This window comes from Mustela nigripes, chromosome 13, assembly GCF_022355385.1.
Source record: "Mustela nigripes isolate SB6536 chromosome 13, MUSNIG.SB6536, whole genome shotgun sequence".
NCBI lineage: Eukaryota > Metazoa > Chordata > Mammalia > Carnivora > Mustelidae > Mustela > Mustela nigripes.
Window position 1 is genome coordinate 87,716,362 of NC_081569.1, and position 26,696 is coordinate 87,743,057.

Genomic DNA, 26,696 nt, shown 5'->3' on the forward strand with positions numbered 1-26,696 from the left:
TGTCTCTTGGTTGAGGCAAGAATTTGAATCCCATGGGATTTGATGTACTATGTAGGAAGGAGTCAGTTACATAGTAATTGTTTACTGGGTTGGCTGCTGGGCATTTAATTCTTCTTTTTGGTTAAGAAATCTGGGCTTCAGGAGAACCACTCCTGCTTCATTTTCAGCCCCTGTATGTTCCATGAAGCAGCTCAACACCTCTCTTTTCCAGGATTGTAATGTGTAACCTAAGGTTATTCCAATCAGTCATTTTTTAAAAAATTTTATTTTTTTCCAATCAGTATTCCCCTTGTTACAGTTATTGTTTCAGAGATAGACACTGTAATACCTACAGGGTTCTTTTCAGCTAAACATTTAAACCCTCTGCCTTATGTCAACCTTACTACTGGACCACTCAGAAGGTTATAGGAAAGGAAACAGAGCTTGCCTGTGGCAGTAGACATTCTTTCTCTGCAAGAGCCTTGCAGCATTCTAGCACAGCAGTATGGACTAGGTGCAAGAAAACAAGATCTGTGCTGTACAAGTGATGAAGTAATGCCCTATAAAAGCCAATATCTTTTGGAACAAATGCATAAGCTTAGCTTCCAGGGTCACTGTAAGGAAAATACTGTTTATCAGAGTCCTTGTGCTCAGGAAAGCCCAAAGCATGGCAACCTCAGCAGCTATTTTGTTGATTTATAGTTTTCCTAAGTAATCAAGGATCACTTTTATTGTAAGAAATGACTAGCACTATAGTTGACCCTTGACTGTTATCAGTCTAGATGTCTAGATGGCTAGACAAGTAGAGCTAGACAACTGACCAACTGTCAGATGCTCAAGCAGAAGTTATTTTATTAACCCTTTATCCATAGGCACTAAATTCTGGGACTTAAAAACAAAACAAAACAAAAAACAGTATCAAGGAATTAGGGTCTATTATGCCTCTAGACTTTGACCTGAAAGGATGTATCACAGGACCCTTTGTAACCACGTTCCAGAGACTGTCTGAGGATTGACTTAGCCAGAAAAAGCAAAGCTTAGCAAGAGGGGAAGGGTAACTTGGTTCTGGTGGTTTTAATAAACCAGGACTAAAAGCTATTCTGTTAAGGCTTTTTCAGTCACTTAAGTCAACAACTTCTCTTTGGGCTTAAGCCACCATTTTGGGTAGATAGACTTGAGTCCTGACATATCAGTAGAAAGTGGATATTTGATAAATGATAAATGAATAAATCTTTGGGCTATTTGTTTCTTTCTGCTTAACAAAAAGAGGACAAACTTTTAAAAATGACATCTGTAAAAACATTGATGTTTAATGAGTGGCAAATATGATGTTTTATCTAATCCTATACTCAACATTTGGTAGTTAAGCTCAATAAAATAAAGTTGAATCACATTTGGTAGTTAAGCTCAATAAAATAAAGTTGAAGAAAAAGAGCTAGAAAATCTTAATGGTGGGATTAGAACTGGGTACCATTTGATTAGTAGATTTATTCACTTACTGCTTTATTCAACAATTACTTACTGAATATTGTGTGCAAAAGACAAAAAGCGTTTGACTTTTAGAGTGTAGAAATGATCAGGTTTAACTAATTTCACAGAATACCTTTGTGAGAAGAGACCCAGCGCTTAGTCTCCGAGAGCTATTAAATGAGGGCATTAGCTGTGTGCTCTCTAACCCCTCATAGGTTGTTGAGAAATGGTGTTTGCAAAGCTCCTGTCATTAGGGCTTTATGCTGACCAACTCCAGGGGTGGCTTTCACCTTTTGTCTCCTTGCACAGCCACCCCTGGAATTCTGCTGCATGGTGGCCCTGCCTAGCATAACCCCTGCTTACCCATGGTATCTAATTAGTGCATCTGGTATTTTAAACAAGTGCAATTCATGGAATAGAATTGGAAAGCAATAGTCTTAGTCTGTTTGGGCTGCTATAACAAAATATCATAGACCAGGAGCCTTATAAACCACAGAAATCTATTTCTCATGTTTGTGGAAGCTGGGAATTACAAAATCAAGGTGCTGGCAGGTTTGCAAGTGGTTCACAGGCCACTGTCTTTTCACTGTGTTCTCACATGGTGGAAGGGGTGAGAAATCATCTGGGGCTTCTTTTATAAAGGTATTAATCCCATTCATGAAAACTCTATCCTTATGACCTAATTATATCCCAAAGGCCCCACCTTCTAATACCAACATACTGGGGTTTAGCTGTCAGTCTGAATGGGGGGGGGGCATTCAGTCTATAGTACAAGTTTTACTTTTTTTTTTTTTTTTTTTAAAGCAGGCTCCATGCTGACCGTGGATCCCAATGCAGGGCTTTAACACATGATCCTGAGGTCAAGTCCTAAACTGAGATCCAGAGTCAGATACTCAACTGACTGAGACACCCAGGCACCCCTATAGCACTCCAATTTACTTTTGTTTTTCTTTCCCTTTTGAATTTCATTCAGTGGGAATATTTACCTTCCTGCACCTGTTGAGGAAGTCAGGAAGGTGCTCAACTTTTCTGGTTATTCATATATAACATAAATTGTACTGGTTCAGACATTAAATTGCCTAATTCTATACAATTGTTAAAGCTGCACACTTGACTTAGAGTCAGAACTGCCCTTGAGCTCAAACTTTCTATTAGCTGTAGGCATGTAGTTATTAGGGGCCTGTATGGACAGCATTTTTCTTTTTCCATGTCTTGTGTTTTACTCTTTTCACTCTGCCTATTAACCATGATTTCTGATTCCTCTGGGATTGGAGTGGAATGGACCGTGAATGATGATGTAGGAAAGGCCAGTAAAGTTTTCCCTTCACTGGTACTACAAAAACTGCTCTCATGTTCTCTGAACTTGGTGAGTAAAGTTTAAGTATGACAGTCTCTGCTGTGGGACTTAAATTTTGAGTTCTTTAGAGACTCTCCATTTTGTGGAGACCTCTTATCTAGAGTTACCTTGACAAGGGAAGGCACCTCTTTATTGTACCTTGTCTCTTACCACTTTAGCCCCTGAGAATTCAACCCTTCACATCTAGCTACTTTTCTGCCAAGGACCATTTATCTTTCTGGTTTACTCTCTTAGGCAAGACCTAAAATGTCCCCACTTTAGTGCTCTCTTTACTTATCTCCCAGAAACTCCCCCAGAATAGTTTGTCCTGATGCATTCTAAGTGGGTGAGATAAATCACCAATTTGCTACTTCACGTTTGCTCTGCCATCAAAGTTTCTGGCCTTAGATTTCTAAAGTGTGAGTCTGCCCTCAAGTCCATTTCTCTGAGTAATTAAGTTTTCTGAGTAATCCTTTCAAAGCTTTTTCACTAGATTAAGTTTTCTGAGTAATCCTTTCAAAGCTTTTTCACTAGATTTAAGGCAAGGAAAGACATACCTTCCCTAGATTTTTCTTTCATTTTTAAAGGAAGATTAGGGTCCACAGCATTCACATAGTTTTTTAAACTTTTTGATAGAGCTATCTTTACTCTTGGCTCTTTGTATCCTGAATTGGGCAAAGGGTTTAAGAGCTGTCCAACCGGTTTTCTGATCGCTTTTTCATAAAAATCAACTTTAATGAGATATAATTTAGATGATAAGATGCACTTATTTTAAGTGTACAGTTCAGTGAATTTTGACAAATAGAACCACTCATTTAACTTCTATCATGATCAATATATGGAATATTTCTGTCTTCCCCAAAAGTTCCCCCATGCCCTGGTGAAGTTAATTTGCCTTCCTAACCCTGATCCTAGGCAACCAATGATCCATTTTTTGGCACTATGGTTTAGCCTTTTCTTTAATTTCCTATAATTGGAGTTATACAAGAAGATGGAGTCCATCTTCTTGTGCTAGGCATATATATTTTTTTCATTTATTTATTTTCAGCATAGCAGTATCATTATTTTTTCACCATACCCAGTGCTCCATGCAATCCGTGCCCTCTATAATACCCACCACCTGGTACCCCGACCTACCCCCCCCCCCACTTCAAACCCCTCAGATTGTTTTTCCGGGACTGGAAGAGATTATGCTGAGTGAAATAAGTCAAGCAGAGAGAGTCAATTATCATATGGTTTCACTTATTTGTGGAGCATATTTTTGAGATTCAACCACATTAATTCCTTTCCCCCAGTTAATAGTATTGCATTGTATGGTTTTACCAGTTTGTTGATCCATTCCTGCTTATGGCCTTGTGGTTGTTTCTAGTTTGGGCTATTACAACGTTGCTCTGGCATAGTCTGAGGCAGAGCTGCTTTTCTTTATGGCGTGCATTCTAGTTTATCTTTTTTTTGTTTTTTTTTTTTATGTTGTCATGAAATGTAAACTAAATAAGCCATTTAAATGATTAATATTTGTTTATTCATGTGGTATCATGTCATAGATCTTATTGGAGTCTAGACAATTATATACTTGTCACCTTTGTGATGTTGGGCCATAAACTGTGAAAGGGACCTTTGTAACCTTATGGGAATGTGCTGGTATACGTACTTCTTTATCATCCTGTGCAGATTTTGATTTAGCTCTTCACACGCCCACACAACAACTTCTTGATAAAGATGAAACACCAACTCTTGAGTACATTCCACATCCTCCTCTGGGTATCTCCAGTCTGTTCTTATGTCTGCCTGGCTATGATTCTTATTAATCCTCCTGTGATTTGAGAGTTGTCATTGTTATTCGTTATCACAGACTTACCTTCTTAATTCTCCTAAAAGGATTTGGCTCAGAGTTGCCCTATGTATAGGCATTTAGGATAGATTATTATCCCCTGACTCAGTCCAGATTCTAAATCTCACCTGGTCCCCAAAGAGGTGGGTATTCATATGTAGGCACTTGAAATCATATCAGAAAAAAATGAAAGGAAATGGACATTTAGCATAATAAGATTAAATCTATGGAAGATTGCTGTCTTCAAATACTTGAAAGCCAGATGAGAAAGAATAAACTGACTTCCCCTTTAGGGTAGAGTTCCCAAATGTAGAATTAGGATCACTGCGTAGAAGATTAGGGAATCGCATTTTGCTTTGGTATTTGGAATCAGCTAATGATTGGATGGGCTGTGATTAAAAAGTCATGAGCTATTCCATTGCATATGTTTTGAGGTTAGATACATGGTGAGGATTATTAGAGTGCCTGGATTAAATAAGCTTAAATTTCATTCCATTCCTGAGATCTTTATGAATCTATGAAACTTTTTTTTTTTTTTGAGTGTCTAATGGGAAACTGCTCAGACCTATTGTTGGCTATCTTTAATTCCTCAACTCCATGGAAAGGAATGGTAGAGCATTGGCAGAATTTAGAGAACCAAAAAGGTGAAGGGTTGGGGTATGTGATGGGAATGTTACAAGACCATAAATACACAAACCTTAAGATTACCAGTGTCTAGGAGTCGATGATTTATTACCTTAGAGTGATGAGGTGGCAGGCCAAAACAGCGACCAATCAAATACACAAACTTTAGAAAAATATGTTGCCATGATTTCTCACCTTAAATCTGTGGAAAAGGTAGGTATCTGACATACTACTAATGTAGTCTGCTGGTTTTCACCAAAAGACTTCAGATTGGTGTTTCTTTTTTCTAATTTTGTATCTTATTTTGGTAAACTAAGGGCATCCTTTTTATTAAAATGTGGAGTTGAAATTTCTATTATTAGCTCTCCTATAAAGTTTTGATAGCAACAATGAAGAATTTCATGTTTTTACCTAACGAGCTCCAGGCTAATCAGATTCTAGGGAAATGCTGTACTGATTTTGACTTGGTAATCAAGATACAGTCACTGAGTTGCTTAAGTAAATGAAAAACAGGTTTTTTTTTCCTTTTCTAGGATATTCCCAGATCAATTTTTTTGAAGTTTCATTAACTGATTTTACATTGTTATAGCTACTTGACACAGAGCTGGTATGCAAATGCTTATTTAATAACAGAATACAGTTCAGTATAGTTTAAAAAAAAACACTTTGTAGGAAATACGTGTTGTACTTTATTAGTCTTAAAAAAAAAAAAAAACCCAAAGTATTTTCCCAGTTACAGTGACATCTATTTTCTAGTTAAACCAATTGTGTTTTCTGTTCTAAGTGCCACTTTATAGGTATTTCTTTTTCTTGTTTTAAAGGATAACATCTTCCTAATCAGCTGAGTTGGGAATTTCATAGTTTGTATGCACCTCAGCACAATTTTGTAGGCATAGCTAATTAATAAAATTAGTGGTTGGGCTTTCTAATTCTGATATTTTACATGAGGGTGAATTTCATTAACAGACTGTCTGCAAGCATGGCACATAAAGAACTCTGCCAAATGATGCATTAGAGAATGAAGGAATAGCTGACAGGTCAACCTTTGGACGAGAGCATCATGTTATGATGCCTGGAGTTCATCAATGGTGCAAAGGCAGACTAGGGGGCAAGCACATTGGGACAGTGAGATATTTTCTGTAGAGAAAAGGTAAACATCCATTTTCTTGAGTGCCCAGGTAGGCTGGACAATAGGATGAAAACTGTTCCTGGGCTTTCATCCAAAATAATATTGGGTAAAGAGTCATAGCATTGGCACCATAGGTGTTCATGGTAAATCATGCAAAAGACATTCATCTCAGATGATTATAATAAAAGTTAGCTAATTTACGTGTCAGTTTGAAAAAACATGTTAAAGAGTAAAAGATGGTCGTAAACAGGGATATCAGCTTCTATTAGCTTAAAGTTGTTTTTGTTGCTGTGCCTACTGCTTCTTCCCCAAAGCCCCCCTTAGGAAATAAATACTAAACTCCACTGAAAAGATGGAGATATCCCCTATAGTGTTAGGATTTCATGTGGGCAGGGGCTATATCTCATTTGCCTCTCCAGCCCCCTGGGAGGGAGGCAGCGTGGAAACTTGCATTCATAGGATGTAAAATGAATCCCGGCTGTGACTGGAGAGCCCAGTGCTGTGGTGGACAGAGATGGGAATACAGGAAAAGAAAGCTCAAGTCCTTCTCAGTGGCAGAACTTAGATTTATATGCCTAACTCCCCTAATTCTGGAATAGAGCTGAATATAGCCAAGGGGAGCTTTCTCAAATTCCTAGATGATACTTCTATCCAGTAGAAAAATTATTTAATGCATCTTTGGACTGGAGATGAAGAACTGGACTGGACTCCTACTGTGCTTGTTTTAGGGTTGTGTGTATGTATATGTATCTGTGTATAGTAGAGGCATAAAAAATTTTAAAAAATGTATTGTGTGTATTTAAAAAGCATTTTCTCCTTATTTTCAGACTGGTAAACGTATAGATACAGATACTCCAAAAGCTAGAATCTGGTGTTCTGTTCATTGTTACGTTCAAAGTCCATATTTCAAAGGGAATTAATTTCTCATTTCTTATTCTGTAATACCTTCTGAAGCACTCATTCTTTGAACAAAATACCTTTTTGAATATCTTCACTGAATATTCTTAACAAAAGTAAATTCCAATTTTGAGAGTCATTTAACTGGAATCCCTAACAAGTTATAACTTTGATGAGTTTTAAATATAGCAAAAATATTTCTGTGAAACATATTACATTTCACATGAGACATTATTTCAGAAATAACCTCATGAACCTTAAATTAGATATTTTTAATTATCTTGTGTGGGATAGGATTTATGTCTAATTTATCTGAGGATACCTACAGAATCATTTGGGATAAAGGCCCTTTTCATTTTAACAGGTTGTTTAGATATTCTGTCAATGCAAAGAATGCTAGCATTAAGACCACTTTCCTAGAATCCACTCCTTTATGCATAAAGGACTGTGATTTAATACCAAAAAGCAGTAGAAGGAACTGATATGCATAATAGCTTTCTCTTGTCCATTTTTAAAAAGGTTTGGTATAACAAAGGCCTATTCTTTGGGAAACATTTCTATCAATATGAGGTTAGTTGGAGAACTAATTACCTCATTCATTATGGTCTTACCAATTACCAAAAACGCAGTGTGTACAGAGAGTGCCTGAGATAGCTGAACAATAAAACCAAATTGACATCAGTGGCTGAAATGCTGTTCTGACTTGGGTTATTATCAGCTGTGAGGCAATCTTCGCAGCTCCTCCTAAATCCTCCTCTTTTCAACTTCCCCTCAGATTCAGAACTAACCTGCATTGTGTTGGATGAAGGCACTCAGGACCACAGGGCTCAGAGAATGCTACCAGAAACCCTCAGTTCTTGACATGTTTGTCCTTTAGTAGAGAAAAGGCCACATCCATTGCTTAAAGATATTTGGTGTAAAATAATCCCAATTTCATCCTGGTTTGAGGTGAGGATCCCTGAGTGTTCTAGCAGGTGTGTTTTGGAGCTAATGCACAAGAGGGAAAGAATAAGAGAGTGGGCCTAATTCACAGGGACTGCTAGAAAGGATGCCTTTGGCTCTTGCAGCTAATGGATCTCAAGGGAGAAGATAACGTTTTCAATAGAGGCAGCAATTTTGTTATTTAGTGTTGATGGGGCCTGGGAAAGTTCTAATTTACATATTTTGAATACCAAGACCTGAAGGAGTGGAAGAGATACAACACAACAGAATAAGAAGAGACTTACATCATTCCAGCATTAGTGTGATCTTCAACCAGCTTGTAATCATGGGAAAGTACAAGCTCGAAGTGTCTACTTCCTTGTCGGTTAAATGAGTGCTGGTCTTTATCAATGGTTTTAATGTCTTAGGGGTTTTTTGGGAATCTATGGGCATATTATTAATTGTCAAAACGATTGGGAGGACTCAATTCACATTTACTGGATGGAAATCAGAAATAACTAATGTTCTGAATGTTCTGAAATGTGTAAAAGGATCCTGCACAACAAAAAATTGTCCTGTATCCCATATGACTTCTGAATGTCTCAGGGTACATTCATATGGGTAAACAAAACCTGTTTATAATTTTCTGAGGCTACAAACTTACTCATTGTATGTGTATAATGAATTATCTTTTGTTTGGTTTTAAGGAATATAAATACAAATTTAGCAGATGTTGTATTTTACTGGAGTTCGTATGCGTATGGTAGGAGAGAATTTTAATTGGCTTTCTTTGGGATTTTCAGAGAGTTGTTCACCATCTACGAAATGATGTTCCTACAGGATGCTCCTCATGGAATTTGAGTTGCTAATGGCTGTTGTGTCAGTCTGCGTTTGTAGCAGTGGCAGTCCCAGTGATTTATGCAGAGTTTGTGTCTAACTACTTTGGTTGTGGTTCCTAGTATAGTTGTACCCACGCATTTACACTTTGGAATACATAATTCATTTACAATTTCCTTGTCATTCTCCTTTTTATTATAGTATGGAATGATACACACATTTAAAACTATGTAGGTTGGTTATATTCTCTTTGAATTTCAATTTCAGGATAATCAAGGTGCCATTACTAAGTAGTTGATACAAAATGAGATGTTAGATCAGATGGAATGATTGAGAACCACTGGTTTAGCTCATCTCCCAAATTGCTTCTATTGTACTCAGTCTGGGTCCCTAGAAAACCTGACTACAGCACCTGCTTTCTAATGAATAAATGTCTAAACTTATTTGTCCTATTGTAGTGGGAAAAGGTAGTTTCATGGAAAGGACCAAGAGAATAATGAGGAAATGACTTGGAATAGGATTTAGTTAGAGAATGGTAGAGAGGAGTTTGCCTCATTTTCTTATATTTCCTAAGTTTTGAAATTACTGTGATATGCATGTTACTTGTTACTAGAGTTTAAGATAAAGTGATACATGGTTTTTCACTATATGATTGAATATATAGCTCAAAAAACAGTTCTCAAATGTTTTACATTTCTTAAGCATTTCTTATTCACAGACACAAAATAATTTCAGCCTTCTAAATATTAGTTCTAACTCGTTAAATTGTCACTACAAGTCTTAATACAACTATTGGAATAATTCTCTGAAACTTCAAATGTTATTGTAATATATGAATACAAATTATTTTTTTGGAATTACAAAAGAAATATTCCATTATGGGTAGTTTGATTTTAGAGAAAGTCATACTTTCTCATGCTTCATGTGTGTGTAAACATCATTTTCTAGGTGATGTCTTTCCTTCTTTAACCATTCTATCTAAATTAGGTCCTTTGTGCCATTATTTTTTAGACCTTTTTATTTTAGACTAATTCTAGACTTAACGGTTTTACAGATAAAACAGATTTTCCACTTGCCTTTTGACAGACTTGCCCCAGTATAATGTTTAATATAACCATGGTGTGTTAATTAAAATAATAAATTGATATGCTACCAAGTAAACTATAGACTATATTTGCATTTTCCGTTTTTCCACTAATGTCTTTATTCTGTTTCCGTACTCAGTTCAGGATCCCATATTGCATTTCATTGTCATAACTCTTTTTTTTTTTTTAAGATTTTATTTATTTATTTGACAGACAAGAGATCATAAGTAGGCAGAGAGGCAGCCAGCAACAGAGAGAGAGGGGGAAGCAGGCTCCCCGCTGAGCAGAGAGCCCAATGTGGGGCTCTATCCCAGGACCCTGGGATGATGACCTGAGCCGAAGGCAGAGACTTTAACCCACTGAGCCACCCAGGTGCCCCTTGTTGTCATAACTCTTTAGTTGCTTTTGATCTGTGGCAGTTTCTGTCTTTCCTTGTTTTTCATAACCTTGACACTTCAGAAAAATACTGGTCCAGTACTTTGTAGGGTATGTCTCAACTGGATTTCTCTGATGCTTTCTCTTGGTCAGGTGAAGGTTATAGTTTTGGGAAGAATGGCACAGAAATAAAATGCCCTTCCCAGAGCATCCTATCAGGGGATACGTCATATTTATATGTTTTATTAGTGGGGGGTTAACCTTGATTACTTGATTAAGGTGGTGTCTACTAGGTTTCTCCACTGTAAAGTTAGTGTATTTTACTTTTTAATAAGTTTTTGGGGTGAGATACTTTAAGGCTATGCAAATATCATGCTTCTCCTTAATCTTTTATCAATCAATTCTAGCATTCATCAGTGGATTTTGCCTGCAGCAATTTTTACTGTGGTGTTGTAATGGTGGGTTTTTTAAATTCCTCTTGTTTTTCCTACATTTATTAATTGGAATTGTTCTTGAGCAATAATTGTTCCTTCATTTACTCAGTCATTTATTTGTATCAGTTTAGACTTTGACTACTCATTCTTTGGGTTAGAATTCAGTAGTATCTTATTTAAACTTTTGCTCAGTTTGTTCCAACTTTGGCCATTGTGACCTTTCAGGTCAGCTCTCCTAGCCTTTTGATATTTTCCCACTTTTTCCTCTCCCTTTAACCATTTCTTTATGTTCAGGTATCACAAAATTCTCTAGACTCATCTTGTACTTTTCCATGCCTCTTCCCTGGTTTCAACTACTTCTTCAAGAACGCATATTTTAAAGAAATATTTTTATCTACAGAACTATCATAACTTGATGCCATCCAAGAAGCATATAGTTTTATCAATAGCCACTTATTTTGGATTTGACAACTTTATTTTCTGGAGTGAAAAAATAATATGCTCTATGCGTACAGGAAGTTTATGGATTGCTAAATTATCATCTGCCTCAGTAAACATCTAGTAGTTTATATTCAGTTACTACTCTCCTCCTTTTTGTAACTACTTTTGTTTCTATGTATTTGAATTGTGAATTTGGAATTTTATCTAGTCATTCCAAGAGTACCAGTGTTCTAGGCACTAGACATAAGTACAGGCCACAGAAAATTCTCTGCTTCCATAGAACTTCCATTAAAATAAGTGGCTTTCTTAAAAAACAAAATGAAAACTTACTGGAAAGTGCATATATGATCATATGTTATAGCTCTCTGAGAGTACCAGAATTTGAAAGTACCTGAAAGCCCCAGAAGTAGACCATTGAAAAGAATCTGCTTGTGCATATCTCAAGAATAGAGTGGACATAGGAAGTCTAAACCTTAAAGTAAACATCACGTTGTTTTATATCTAAGACTTCTTGACTGACTTCCATGGCTCCTCTGGATGTCCACATCCAGGCCTATCTTCAACAGGTGTGTCTGTGAGATGCATGGGCACCTCCACATTCGTATTTACTTAGAGACCTAGTTATGCTGGCTATTAGCTATTTGACTTGAGATCACTTAGTCTTTTTTTTTTTTTAACTCCATGTATTTACTTCCAAATGTGATCCTAATGCACATACTAGTTATGAGTAATAATGAAAAAAAATTCATAGATATTCCCTAGAGAAATAAAAATTCTTGAGGTTAATAGAATCTATACGTATGATATGTGAGTCTCTTAGGGAGTGAATCAAATAGGAATGTTAGGGGAAATAAGGGAAGATCTTTTATAATTACCCAACTTAAGCCATGTGGGTTGAGTCCATCTATACCCAAAGCTGATGCTGAAGTACCTTCATAACCTGATCTTTTTAAATGGGCCTTTGTAATAGTAGAGGACATATCATGTCTTATTAGTTTTTTAAACTTCAGTATCACTAATATCTAGCTAATGATATTTTACTAAATAAATGTTTGTTAAATGAAATTTCTTCCTTCTCAGCAAGAAATAATTTGTATTTCCATAACCATAGGGTGAATGTAGGAGTACAAGTGTGTACACCTACAGGAGGAAGGGGGAAGATGGGTGACTTATCTCCCCCTCAAACTTCTAAAAGAGGAAAAATATTAAGTATTGGGATTTGACATACCTGTCACAAATACAGGAGATTAACAAACTGTGGAAACATTTTAGTTATGTCAGACTTGTGCATCTTCTTATTATATGTAATTGTGGTGATTTCTGTTTTATAGTTTAAGAAATTACTTACCTCTGTTTATTAAACATATTTATTCCATGATATAGTATATTCAGATTATTTATTTAGAAGACCATATTGATTTATAGTATAAATAAATTGATGTCCCTTTTCACATCTTGCTAATTATGTGGTTTTTATAATCAATTTCTAAGTGTCCTCTCATTAATCTGAGCAAATTATAGACTGCATTGAGAAAACAAGTAATGATTAGCTTATTATACCACAAAAGTAGTTTATTTTTACCTGGGGAAAAGTCTATTCGCTCCTAGCTCATATTGATTCAATAAACAAATTAGAAAGGCAGCACTAAGCAAATAGCAAAGTAGTCTTAAACAAAGGCATGTGATTCTAACTTACTTTTTAAAGTCTAAGGTGTCCATGGCTTATGATGGGAGGTTTTCTGGAAAGCAAATAAGTCTATACTTGAAAATCTGGCTCTGTGAGTCAGTGTTCAGAACATACTGGGCTGGAGAGAGGCAATGTTTAGATAGGGCTCTGTTACTTCAATCTAGAGCTGTTTCTCTTGATTTGCTTAATATTTCACTTGAAGAAAGCATTCTAGGGGGAAAGGGATTTAGAAGTCACTTCTATAAGTGTTCTTATATTTAATCAATAAGCCTTTTGAACAGAAGACATTTAGTGTTTAAAAAGAGCAGTCCAAGAGGGCTGAAACTGCATTCTGCATGTCTCTTGAGAGTAGTTCAGTAAGGTGCAAGTAAAATGTCAAACAGCAGTTGAGGAATTCAGTGATAAGAGTGGAAGATCACTCTTTGAGTGATAGTCCTGCATTTGCAGTTAAGTAAAATGTGGTCTTCTGCCTGTTATCTATATTTGTCAAGAGTGGTGTTTGTCAGTGATTTTTTTCTTAAGGCCTTATATTCAATATCTTTCTTGGCCTTCAGCGTAGCCCACTGATAAAATACAAAGATGCTCACAGGGCTAAGACAGAGCTGACCTTGTTTCAGTACAATGGGAGGGACAGAGTGTTAGGAAGCATAGGCATGTACCGAATAACTACACTCTTCACTGGTTCTCTAGGTCTGAAACAGTGCATCTGACAACATGATGTCTTTGCTTTCTCCTGGCTCTAAATTTCTTCAATTTCTAGATAAGTCCGAATGAGGTTACCAGTGATGGGTTTTGAATTTTATGTAATATGCATTCACCATATTTAACTGTAAGACCTATCTACCTGTAGTACTTTCTGTCTCTTTTGAGGATTTCACTAGTGTTTTTCCCATAGAAGATAAGCAGGAATGATCTGGTACTGAGGAAGGTGAAAGAGGGTATTGGGAGACTGTTGACCTCCTGACTCCCCTCAGGTCACCTAAGAGAGGAAAGTCCAAAAGTCAACAATAAATGAGGCAAATATCCAATGGGAAAGAACCTAAAGTCTATGGCATTTTCTAGTATGTAGGTCTCCTGGAGCCAAGGGACACTAAAGTCCTTTCTGTTGGCCAGTTATATCCACGGTACTGGTAGCATCACTCAACATCAGGATGCCTCTTGCCAGTAGCTCTCCCTTTAGCATGTCTTTGCTTTGGATCTGATAACTGGTCACCTTCCAGCCTAAGAGAGTCAACAACAGCCTGCTGTACTAGTTCTTCGGGCATTGCATTTGGTCTTATAGTTCTCTACCCCCTGACATACCTACATAAATAGTCTCCCTTTGTTAAATGTTCTATGGATTTTCCTATTGAGTGCGTTGTCTGTTCCTGCTGGTAATGTTACTGGACAAAGTGAAACTGAAAAAGGATGGCAGTTAGAAGATCCAGATCCTCAAATGAGATGTTGGTTTAGGTAAGAGTGACACAGTTAGTAGTATTACCAGGTACAGTAGGCTGAATAATGGACCATGAAGATGTCCTACTAATCTTCAGAACCTGTGAATATGTTATATGGTAAAAGAGACTTTGCAGAGGTGGTTAATTAATAATCTTGGATAGGAAGATTGGCCTGAATTATCCATGTGGGCCCAATGTAATCACAAGAGGGAAATGGAAAGGTAGGTGTTTGAGGAAACGTGACAATGGAAGTGAAGGACAGAACCATGCCATGGGAGGAATGAGGCAGGAAAAACAGCGCAGTCTCTAGAAGCTGGGAATGGATTCTCCCCTTGAGCCTGTGGAAGAAATACTGACATCTTGATTTTAGACCTTCTGACTTCCAGAACTATAAAATAGCAAGTTTATATTGTTCCAAACCACTAAGTTTGTGGTAATTTGTTACAACAGTGATGAGAAACCAATACACTAGACTCTAGGATCAACAGTTGGCTAGTTTCCATGGATTTATGTATTTCCATTTTTACAAACTTTTGAATGTATATTAAAAATAGAATGGTATTATGACCTATTTTGTCATGAATTGAAAACATCTCCTAGGACCTAGCTTCTTTCACCTATAGTGGGTAATATTTGTTAGCTTTTCAGCATCTGAACCTCTGTGTTTTGAGGAATTTAGCAAACAGCAGCAGTTTGCTAACTGCACTGGTTCTGCTGTAGTATATGACATTTTGTTGCTAGTTGTAGAACTTTGAGGTTAATTTTCCAGACTCTGATGATTTTGACAAATTATCTTTGTCTTTAAGTCAGCTAGAGTTGGTTCATTTGTTTATGTTACTTGAAACTAAAAACCTTAGTTAATCACTCATTTTTTCCATTCTGCCATCCTTGTTGTGTCAGCTTTGCCTCCAGGCAAGCTTTCCTCTTGACCTCATAATAGCTGTAGCTGTTACAGGAACTATAGGTAGACATGATAACCTCCAGAGGGAGAAGAAAGCACCCATATCTGTTTCTTATGGGTGGAGTCCTCTTTACCTCAAGACTCTTAGATGATTTTCTTTCACCCCTCATGGATTAGAACATCTCCTGTTGGTATATAACATCAATCACTAGCTGGAGAAAGGAAACCCCATGACTATCAGTGGGATCAGTGAGAACCCTACTCTATGGCTTGGGAGGTAGGTGAATACCTGTATGAAATCTACTTTGCTTGAAACGAACGGTGGAAATTGCATCTTGTATAATGAATCGACATTGTCAACCACAAAGTTTCTGTGGAGAGTAAACAAGACAACGTATAAAAAGCTTTTCAGTGTACGTTGCCTGCCTGAAGCATTGAAATGAAATTGTCCAGCACTTGTAACAAAATCCCTTGGGAAGCTTTGCAGAATACATATAACTCAGACTTCAAGACCCAGTGAAGTAAAATATTTAGATGTGGGGCCTAGTTATCAACATTTTAAAAACTTCTTAGGAAGGGTGCCTGGCTTGGCTGGCTCAGTCGGAAGAGCATGCAACTTTTAATCTTGGAGTCATGAGTTCGAACCACATGTTGGATGTAGAGATTACTAAAAAACCAAAACAAAACACAAACAAGCAGAAAACCTTAAAAATATGCTTACATCCTTTAAAAAGAAAAAAACAAAAACACGTAACTTAGTTGCTTCTTAATATATCCCTGGTTTAAGAGTCACCAAAGATGAATGATGGTAGTATTTTAAGATGGACTAGCAGTTCTAAGGGTAGTTCCTTAGAGCAGGATGAGGGATAGCATATATTATTATACTATAAAGGGCTGATGATAAAAGGAATCTAGAAAAAGTGACTCTACAATACCTCATTTTGACAGTGAGAGTGTTACAGCTATTTAACAAAGGGGACTTTTTTCCAAGGGGTGTTCTACTTAGGAAAATTTCCTACTACTTCTTTCTTTTAGGTCATGGGTTAATGTTAAAAGGCTGACAAATTAAAGACTGATTAGTAAAAGATAACTGTCTTCATAAGGAGTTTTGAAACCAGAGAAAATAAAGTCTTGAATTGCCTTTAAGCTAGGCTGGTTACCACTATTCTGGGAAAGGTGGGTTTGTTTTCTGCTTCTTTGGAGTTACTCAACTCAGTTGTTTTTAATGTAACTGGCATCTCTTTAATTGGCTGACATTGTTGTTCAGGGTTTCACCTAGAGATGAAGTACAGGAGATGGGTAGGAGAAATTGCATCATAGACTGGGAAAAAAAAATGCATTAATTGGTTTCCTTTGGGCATGGGTAACCCTGATCTTCCTGCTGATCATTAAATAAGTAAAAGTTAAAGAGGTCATAAAATTAGTTATACACTTAGTGAGATGCACAGTATGATTAAAATGGATACAATGTCAAAAGCAATCAGATCAAAGGATCTCAAGTTTGAAAATAACATACCCATGTGGAGGGTAGCAAGTGTTCATTCAGAGTTTTGGAGTATTCAGGACATAAGCCAGGTTGTGGGTTAGAAATTAATAGGAGAAATGGATACAGCAATTCTAAACAGTAAGAATGCTTAAAGACTCCTGACAGGGGTTCATGAGAGAGCTACAGATGGCAGACACAGAATATCAAAGTAAGTATTTATAGTATAAGTTCTGGAGAAGGTTGGAGGAGCAAAAATATAGAGTATATTTGGGGGGTGGGTCTTACTTGGGAGGAACAGAACTCTCCCTTCTCCAGGTACTGCATAAGAATGCTTTTAGATTTTATTTTATGATGTGAAGTCAAAGGAGTGTCTCTATGGCTTTCTTTTCTCTGTGAAGAAGAGCAGGAGGTCATCTGAGAGTGAAGGGAGAGGTAGGGCAACTTGGGATTCCAAGACACTGGAGACGTTATCTCTAGGACAATGTGAAAAATGTTATCTAATGTAGGTAGTCCTATTTACAGGCAGTATGGAGGACTCAGAAGAGTTGATGACCACAAATTCATAAAGCCATCAGTCTGCCCTGTGGTCAGTTGAGTGGGGGCAGGCAGCAAGAGACACACATTTGGGTTCATGCAGGTGTGGGTTTTCACTAAACAAGTCTGAGAAAAGAACAAAAAGTTGAGGTTAAAAAAAAAAAAAAAAGTTGAGGTTAGTGTATTGAAATGATGGCATTTAAACAGGAATTCATGGTTTTGCAGGTGATAACGAGATTCACGGCATACTTATGAGAATGTATTGCAGTGATGCCATTAAAGATGAAGTGGTCCAGAAACCAAGTGGTCATTATGCTGTCCCTTAACGTCTCCAGGATAAGATGAGTTGGAATGGAAATAAAGAGGTGGAGTTGTAGGAGGTGTGTTGGTGACAGCCATGAGGGGGGCTGGAGCATGTTAGAATTAAAAAAAAAAAAGTGAGTCTCGAACAGAAGTTTTAATAAAAGTTATCATCTAGAAGTGGAAATAAAGATAATCATCACATGGATGATTTTGAATCACTGTTGGATCTCAAGGAACAAGGGCTGTATGAGAATAAACGTCCTTCCCTTGAAGTCACTACAAAGGAAAAATTCTGCCTTCACAGTCAGTCAGGTTTCAGTTCTCATGAGGAGGTGGCGTGTCTTTTTTTCTCTCCCTCTCTATATCCTGTCTACCCCCATGATTTCAATTATAATGTAAATAATTCCCAACATGAGATCTCTAGCTCAGGACAGTCTTCTGAGTTCCCTCCAGACATGCATAACCTGCTTACTGAACATCTTCATTTGGTGTTCCCTAGTCATCCCCAAATTAACATTGCCAAATGTGAACTCATACCTGGCTTTTCTCTCCTTCACTATTTCATGATTGTTTAAATGTCATACTGTCAATCTAGTTGGACACACCAAATCCACAGTAAAATCCTTGACATCTCTTTCACCCTTGTATCCAGTCTTTCATCAAGCCCTGTTGTTTCCTGAATCGATTTACTCTCACTGCCACAACTTCTAATCCAGAACAAAATTTCCCTCCCCTCCCCCCCTCCCTCCCTTCATTACTTTTCTGAATTACTTTGCAGTCTTCTCACTGGTCTCTACATCTGGATTTTCCCCAAATCCATTCCCTATATAATACAGCTAGAGTAATATTCCAAAAAGACAAATCTGACTATGTTACTACCCTGCTTAAAACTGTAGCATCCTATTGTCCTTAAGATGAGGTTGAAACCAGCACTTTCCAGTAGAAATGAGAACCACATATGTAACTTAGAATGTGTAGTGGCCACACCTACTCTTGTTCCAACCATTTTTAATTCTAGGCTCTTAGGACTCTGGGTTTTATACTTGTAGTTCCCTGTCTAGAATGTATTTCCTCTATCAGGGTGTTTTTGCTTAAGTTCCTCTGAAAATGAGTCTAAAACAAAGGCTAATAAGCTATACTTTTACGAGACAGCCTCCCCCCAGGGAGCAGGAGTGAAGGATGACAGGAGTGAAACAGAAAAGGAAGGAGGGAGAGCCAAAGAAGTGAAATAGGTGTTGAGGGAGTAGGTTGTTCAGGAGTGCCAAGACAGGTCAGCGCTCAGGGAAGCTAACTCCTCCTAAGACAGTCATTTGGGTTGGGGAAGAAGGAAGGCTTTGTCCATGATCTTTCCTGTTTCACTTGTCAATGTTTCACCTCCTGTGCTATTAAATAAATCCCCCACACTTCAGGTTGCACGTGTGTATTCAAAGAGTGAGTTCTGAGGGATCAGCAAGGAAGCCCTGTTGTGGGAGTTGAGGGACATGCAGGTGAAGCAACTGAGGGTGCGACTGCTTGAAGTTGGTCAGAACCTGCCAAGAGCTGGTCATCTTTCTGCGGCTGAAACAACAGCTGCGTGAGGTTGAGAGAATCTAGAATTGTGCATGAGGACATCTGACACATTGGGTAACCTCTGCTTAACCCACAGGGATTAGCTCATATCGCTCCCTTGGGGGCGCTTTTCCTGATCCTAAAGATGAAAATTAGATCCTTCAGGTATGTCCTCATGGTCTTTTATACTTACTTTCCTGTAATAAAACTCATCATATATTACTGTTGTAACCTGTAGTATTGATGATTTGTCTTCCACTTAAAACTGTTAAGTTCTGGGCACCTGGGTGGCTCAGTGGGTTAAGCCGCTGCCTTTGGCTCAGGTCATGATCTCAGGGTCCTGGGATCGAGTCCCACATCGGGCTCTCTGCTCAGCAGGGAGCCTGCTTCCTCCTCTCTCTCTGCCTGCCTCTCTGCCTGTTTGTGATCTCTCTCTGTCAAATAAATAAATAAAATCTTTTAAAACACACACACACACACACACACAAAACTGTAAGTTCTGTGAGGCCAGGTTTATGATTATCTTTCTTTATGAGATTGTCCTACCCCCTGCCCTGCAGAGCTTCACACAGTTCACTGTCTCATTGTTTAGGTGTCTCAATAAATACTTGTAGCATGAATGAATTAGTTTGAGTTATTAACATACCTTGCATTTTTCAGAGCAAGCCTCTTTAGCAGAAGTACCTCCAGAATATAAACATTACTAAGGGTTAGTTTGTTGACTTGTTAAACCTTTCAACAGACAGAGGGTCAGGCTGTAAGCTGGAATAATGTCACTGGTGGAATGCATTCTCAGACCATAAAGCTCTTTCTGTTCTCTTAGGTTTACTTGTTTTGCAAATTAGATTTGTCAGGTTAGGGGTTCAAATGCAAGCTTTTTTTTTTTTTTTTTTTTTTTTTTAAACCACTGCTATTTGGCACATTCTAATGAGAGCTGTAGCACCTGAGTTGTTGCTTCAGTGTTCCTTTCTAATATGAAAGAAAGTGAAAGCTAAAAGGAAACCTCAGGGCTCCAGAACAGCAGGTCTGTCAGGCAGCACTCTCAGCCCTTTTTAAAAGCTGTGTCTTCAATGAGAAAAGGTTCTGACTACTGCATTGTGCCCAGTGAGGAAAAAGGAGATGTAGCAAAGGGAAGTAGTGTCAACTTTAATTCTGCATTTTTCTGTGCCATCTTCAGTCAACTTATGTCCCAGCAAAGTTATGCTGCCTACAAATGATATTCCCACCTGGGGACCCGTCATTGAGTAATGTCCTTGAAGCTAATTCACACATTCCAGCTAATTCCAACTCTATTAAATATTCAGTATCTTTCTTGGAACCAATGAAGCTAATGGAAAAAACAAAATAGAGCTTCACTTTACCCAAGGAGTCATTCAACCAGAATTTTTATGACCAAGAAGGGACTAGAAACTGGGTATAATATCCAGAGCCTTTAAATGCATATAGAAGTGATTCAAGTCTGAAGTTACAGGAAATGATTCACCTTATCCTAGAGAAGACTGACTTATGAAGTCACTTGTTGAAATTGGTAGCCTTCATTTGCCCACAAAAGGCATTTCATTTTATTTTATTGTTCACCCATTATTATTTATTTCATTTTACTGTTTTTCAGATATTTTGAATCTTAGATTAAAACAAAAATAAATTTTAAAAATCTTATTGAAAGTAACAATAAGGGCGCCTGGGTGGCTCAGTGGGTTAAGCCACTGCCTTCGGCTCATGTCATGACCTCAGGGTCCTGGGATTGAGTTGGCCTCTCTGCTCAGCAGGGGGCCTGCTTCCCATCCTCTCTCTCTGCCTGCCTCTCTGCCTACTTGTGATCTCTGTCTGTCAAATAAATAAATAAAATCTTTAAAAAAAAAAAATTAAAAAAAAAAGTAACAATAAAAATGGCACTGACAGAGCGTAAATGCTACAAAACACCAGAAAATTGTAAAACTAGAGTTTCTTACTACCACCTGAATGAAAAGAGAGAGAAAATGTCAGTAAATCACAAAATACAGACTATAGGACTCAATATAAAGTTATATCAAGAAATGTTAAATTGGAGAGGAAGAGTTAAGTTGGTGAAGAAGTAGGAGGACCCCGACCTTGCCTTGTCTCTCGAACACAGCTGGGTAGTTATCAAATTATCCTGAACACCCAAGAAATCAATCGGGGTTCTGTCAGAATAAAAACTGTATGTCTAGGGGCGCCTGGGTGGCTCAGTGGGTTAAAGCCTCTGCCTTCAGCTTAGGTCATGATCCCAGGGTCCTGGGATCGAGTCCCACATCGGGCTCTCAGCTCAGCAAAGAGCCTGCTTCCCCTCCTTCTCTCTCTCTGCCTGCTTGTGATCTCTGTCTGTCAAATAAATAAATAAAAATCTTTAAAACAACAACAACAACAAAAACTGTAAGTCTACAAGTAGAAAAATGAACACTTTTGAGAAGGTAGGAAGGTGCTAAAGTTCACTTAGGAGATATAGCTGTGATTGAGGTGGTGGGGAGGGAGCCTGCTTATGGAGGTTACCAGAAAGTATCAGAAGCTAGGGAATGCAGAATCTGAACTTTTAAATTTTCTATTGTAGGGGGTGTGCCTGTATTAAAGAAGCTCAGGTTCCAAAGAAGGTAAGAATCCCAGGAGTAAGAGGGTGGTCTGAGGATCCCCTGGGTCACAGGAAGAATGGATGGCACCAAGGTGCTGTGCTGTTCCCAGGCATAGGAGCTGGGAAGCTGGCTGAGAGCAGTGGGTCTTTGTGGTGAATTTCTGTTATAAACTGCAAACTGTACTATGGTTTTGTGACTGCTTTCCTGGGATGGGCCTGCAAACTTGATGGGACATTCCCCCAGAGGAACAGTGCAGGTCCATGCTGTGTGTGTCGCGGAAATCTGGGTTTGAATCTCGGTCATGTGCCTGAGATAAAAAGGCTCAGACATGGGCAGGGTGAACACAGCGTTCAGACAGAAACGGAGGCTCTTAACCTACAAGAGAAAACAGATCAGATTCATAGCAGATCTGTCCACAGAGCCTTGGCAGGCCAGAAAGGCGTGGAAGGAAATATTCAACATGCTGAATGGGGAAAATATGCAACCAGGAATTCTTTATCCAGCAGAACTGGAAAGTGGTTACAAAAGGAGAGACAGTTTCCCAGACAAAACCTAAAGGAATTCATGACCACTAAACCAGCCCTGCAAGAAATTTTAAGGGGGACTCTTTGAGTGGAAAAAAGTTGAAAGCAACAGAGACCAGAAAGGACCAGAGAACATCACCAGAAACACCAACTCTACAGGTAACACAATGGCACTAAATTCATATCTCTTAATAATCACTCTGATTGTAAATGGACTAAATGCCCCAACCAAAAGACATAAGGTATCAGAACAGATTAAAAAACCAATATCCATCTATATGCTGCTTATAAGAGACTAATTTTAGACTTAAAGTCACATCCAGATTGAAAGTGAGGGGATGGAGCACCATCTGTCATGCTAATGGACATTAAAAGAAAGCTAGAGTAGCCATACTTTTAGCAGAAAAACTAAGGTTTTTTGTTTTGTTTTAAAGACTATAACAAGAGATGAAGAAGGGCATTATATCTTAATGGCATCTATCAAGAAGATCTAACAATTATAAATACTTGTGCCATGAACTTGGGAGTACCCAATATATAAATCAATTAATAATAAACATATACTCATTGGTGATAATACATTAATAGTAAGGGACTTTAAAACCCTACTTACAGCAAAGGACTGATTGTCTAAACAGAAAGTCAGCAAAGAAACAATGGCTTTGACACACTGGACCAGATAGGCTGAACAGATATATTCAGAACATTTCATCCTAAAGCAACAGAATACATATTCTTTTTAAGTGCACATGGAACGTTTTCCAGAATAGATTATATACTGGGTCAAAAATCAACCTTCAACACATACAAATGATCAAGATAATCCCATGCATTTTTTTTAGACCACAATGCTATGAAACTGGAAGCCAACCACAAGAAGAAAATTGGAAAGACCTCAAAAACATGGAGGTTAAAGATCATCCTACTAAAGAATAAATGTGTTAGCCAGGAAATTAAAGAATTTAAAAAAAAACAAACAAACATGGAAGCAAATGCAGTCTAAAACCTGCAAAATACAGCAAAGGCAGTCCTAATAGGGAGGTATATTGCAACACAGGCCTACCTCAAGAGGCAAGAAAAGTCTCAGATACACAATCTAACTTTACCCCTAAAGGATCTAAAAAAGGAACAGCAAATGAAACCTAAAGCCACCAGAAGAAGGGAAATAAGATTAGAGCATAAATAAATTATATAGAAGCAAAAAAGAAAGAAAGAAAGAAAGAAAGAAAGAAAGAAAGAACGAACATATTAGGAAACTACGAGCTGCTTCTTTGAAAGAATTAATAAAATTGATAAATCCATAACCAGACTTCTCAATAAAAATTTAAAATTCTCTTTCCAATTTCTTTCTTGTGGTTGGCTTCCAGTTTCATAGCATTATGGTCTAAAAGAAATGCATGGGATTATTTTGATCATTTGTACATGTTGAAGGTTGATTTTTGACCTAGTATATAATCTATTCTGGAAAACGTTCCATGTGCACTTGAAAAAGGACCCCAATAGATAAAATCACAAATGAGAGAGATCACAACCAATACCACAGAAAAAGAATTATAAGAGAATACTATGAAAAATTGTATGCCAACAAACTGGGCAACCTGGAAGAAATGAACAAATTCCTAGAAACTTACAAACTACCAAAACTGAAATAGGAAGAAATAGAAAATTTGAACAGACCCATAACCAGCAAAGAAATTGAATCCATAATAAAAAATCTTCCAACAAATAAAAATCCTTCCAGATGACTTCCCAGGGTAATTCTACCAAACCTTAAAAAAAGAGTTAATACCTAGTCTTCTCAAATTGTTCCAAAAAGCAGAAATGGAAGGAAAACTTCCAAACTCCTTCTACAAAGCCAGCATTACCTTGATTCCAAAACCAGACAAAGATCCCACTAGAAAGAATTATAGGCCAATATCCCTGATGAACACGGATGCAAAAATTCTCAATAAAATACTAGCAAATCAAATTCAACAGTACATTAAAAGAATCATTCACGATCAAGTGAGATTTATTCCTAGGCTGCAGGGATGGTTCAATATTTGCAAATCAATATGATAAACCATATTAATAAGAGAAAAGATAAGAACCATATGATCCTATAAAAAGAGGCAAAAAAGATTTCATAAAATACAGCATCCTTTCTTGATAAAAACCCTCAACACAGTAGGGATAGATGGAACATACCTCTTAAAGGTCATATATGAAAGAAACACAGCTAATATCATCCTCAGTAGGGAAAAAAATGAGAGCCTTTTCCTAATGGTCAGGAACAAGAGAAGGATGTCAACTCTCATTACTGCTATTTAACATAGCACTGAAAGTCTTAGCTTTAGCAGTCAGAAAATAAAAATAAATAAAAGGCATCTAGATGGGGAAGGTAGAAGTCAAACTTTCACTATTTGCAGATGACATCATACCGTAAGTAGAAAACCCACAAGACTCCACCAAAAAATTGCTAGAATTCATACATGAATTCAGCAAAGTTGCTGGATATAAAATCAATGTACATTTCTATACACCAATAATGAAGCAATAAAAAAAGAAATCAAGGTATCAATCCCATTTGCAACTACACCAAAAATAGGATACCCAGGAATAAATCTAATTAAAGAGGTGAAAGATCTGTACTCTGAAAACTATAAAACACTGATGAAAGAAATTGAAAAGGACACAAAGAAATTGAAAACTTTCAATTCTCATGGAGGGGAAAAAACAAATATTGTTAAAATGCCAATACTACAAAGTGATCTACCCACTTACTGCAATCCCAATCAAAATACCGCTGGCATTTTTCACAGAGCTAGAACAAACAATCCTAAAATTCGTATGAAACTACAAAAGATCCTGAATGGTCAAAGCCATTCTGAAAAAGGAAAACAAAAATGGGGGATTACAATTCAGGATTTCAAGTTATATCACAAAACTCTAGTCATTAAGACAGTATGGTACTGGCTCAAAAACAGACACATAGAGCAGTGGAACAGAATATAGAACCAAGAAACTGACTCACAGCTACACAATCCACTAATGTTCAACAAAGCAAAAAGGAATATCCAATGGAAAAAAGACAGTCTCTTCAACAAATGGTGGCGAAACTGGACAGCCACATGTAGAAGAATGAAACTGGACCACCTTCTTATACCATAGACAAACATAAACTCAAAATGGACTAAAGAGCTACATGTGAAATAGGAATCCATCAAAATCCTAGAGGAGAATCCAGGCAGAAACCTCTTTGATATCAGCCATAGCAACTTTTTACCAGACATGTCTCCAGAGACAAGGGAAACAAAAGCAAAAATGAACTATTGGGACTTCATCAAGATAAAAATCTTCTGCACAGCAAAGAAAACAATTAACAAAACTAAAAGCCTATGGAATGGGAGAAGATATTTCCAAACAACATATCTGATAAAGGTTTAATATCTAAAATCCACAAAGAACTTATCAAACTCAACACCCAAAAACCAAACAACCCTGGTAAGAAACACGCAGAAGACATGAAAAGACATCCAGGTGGCTAACAGAAACATGAAAAGATGTTCAACATCACTCATCATCAGGGAAATACAAATCAAAACCACAATGAGATACCATCTTATACCTGTTAAAATGGCTAAAGTTAACATTACAAAAAAATAGGTATTGGTAAAGATGCAGAGAAAGGGGAACCTGTTTGCAATGTTGGTGGGAATGCAGATGACGTAGCCATTCTGGAGAACAGTATGGAAGTTCCTCAAAATGTTAAAAATAGAACTACCCTAAAATCCAATTGCACTACTAGGTATTTACCCAAAGGATAGAAAAATACAGATTTGAAGGGATACATGCACCCTGATATTTATAGCAGCATTATCAACAATAGCAAAACTATGGAGAGAGTCCAAATGTTTATCAACCGATGAATGGACAAAGAAGAGTGTGTGTGTGTGTGTGTGTGTGTGTGTGTGTGTGTGTGTGTGTGAGAGAGAGAGAGAGAGAATATTACTCAACTGTCAAAAAGAATGAAATCTTGCCATTTACAAAAGCATGAATGGAGCTAGTATGTGTTATACTAAGCAAAATAGGTCAGTCAGAGAAAGGCAAATACCATGTGGTTTCATTTATACTTGGAATTTAGGAAAGAAAACAGATGAAGAGGTAAAAAGAGAGAGGGAAGCAAATCATACGAGACTTTCAGCAAAAGAGAACAAACTGAGGGTTGATGGCAGGAAGTGGATGGGGGTTGGGCTAGACGGGTGATGGGAATTAAGGAGGACACCTGTTATGATGAGCACTGGGCGTTGTATGTAAGTGAGGAATCACTTAATTCTATTTCAGAAACCAATAT

At 37.5% G+C, this 26,696-nt stretch overlaps 1 long non-coding RNA gene across 1 annotated transcript in view; it reads left to right on the forward strand.

Annotated features, from left to right (window-relative positions):
- Positions 1 to 26,696, forward strand: part of LOC131998800 (uncharacterized) — a 210,604-nt gene that overhangs the window by 104,871 nt on the left and 79,037 nt on the right. Inside the window, exon 2 of the long non-coding RNA XR_009398871.1 lies at positions 21,821 to 21,860. This is a non-coding gene — a long non-coding RNA (uncharacterized LOC131998800). The remainder of the gene's footprint in view (positions 1 to 21,820; positions 21,861 to 26,696) is intronic.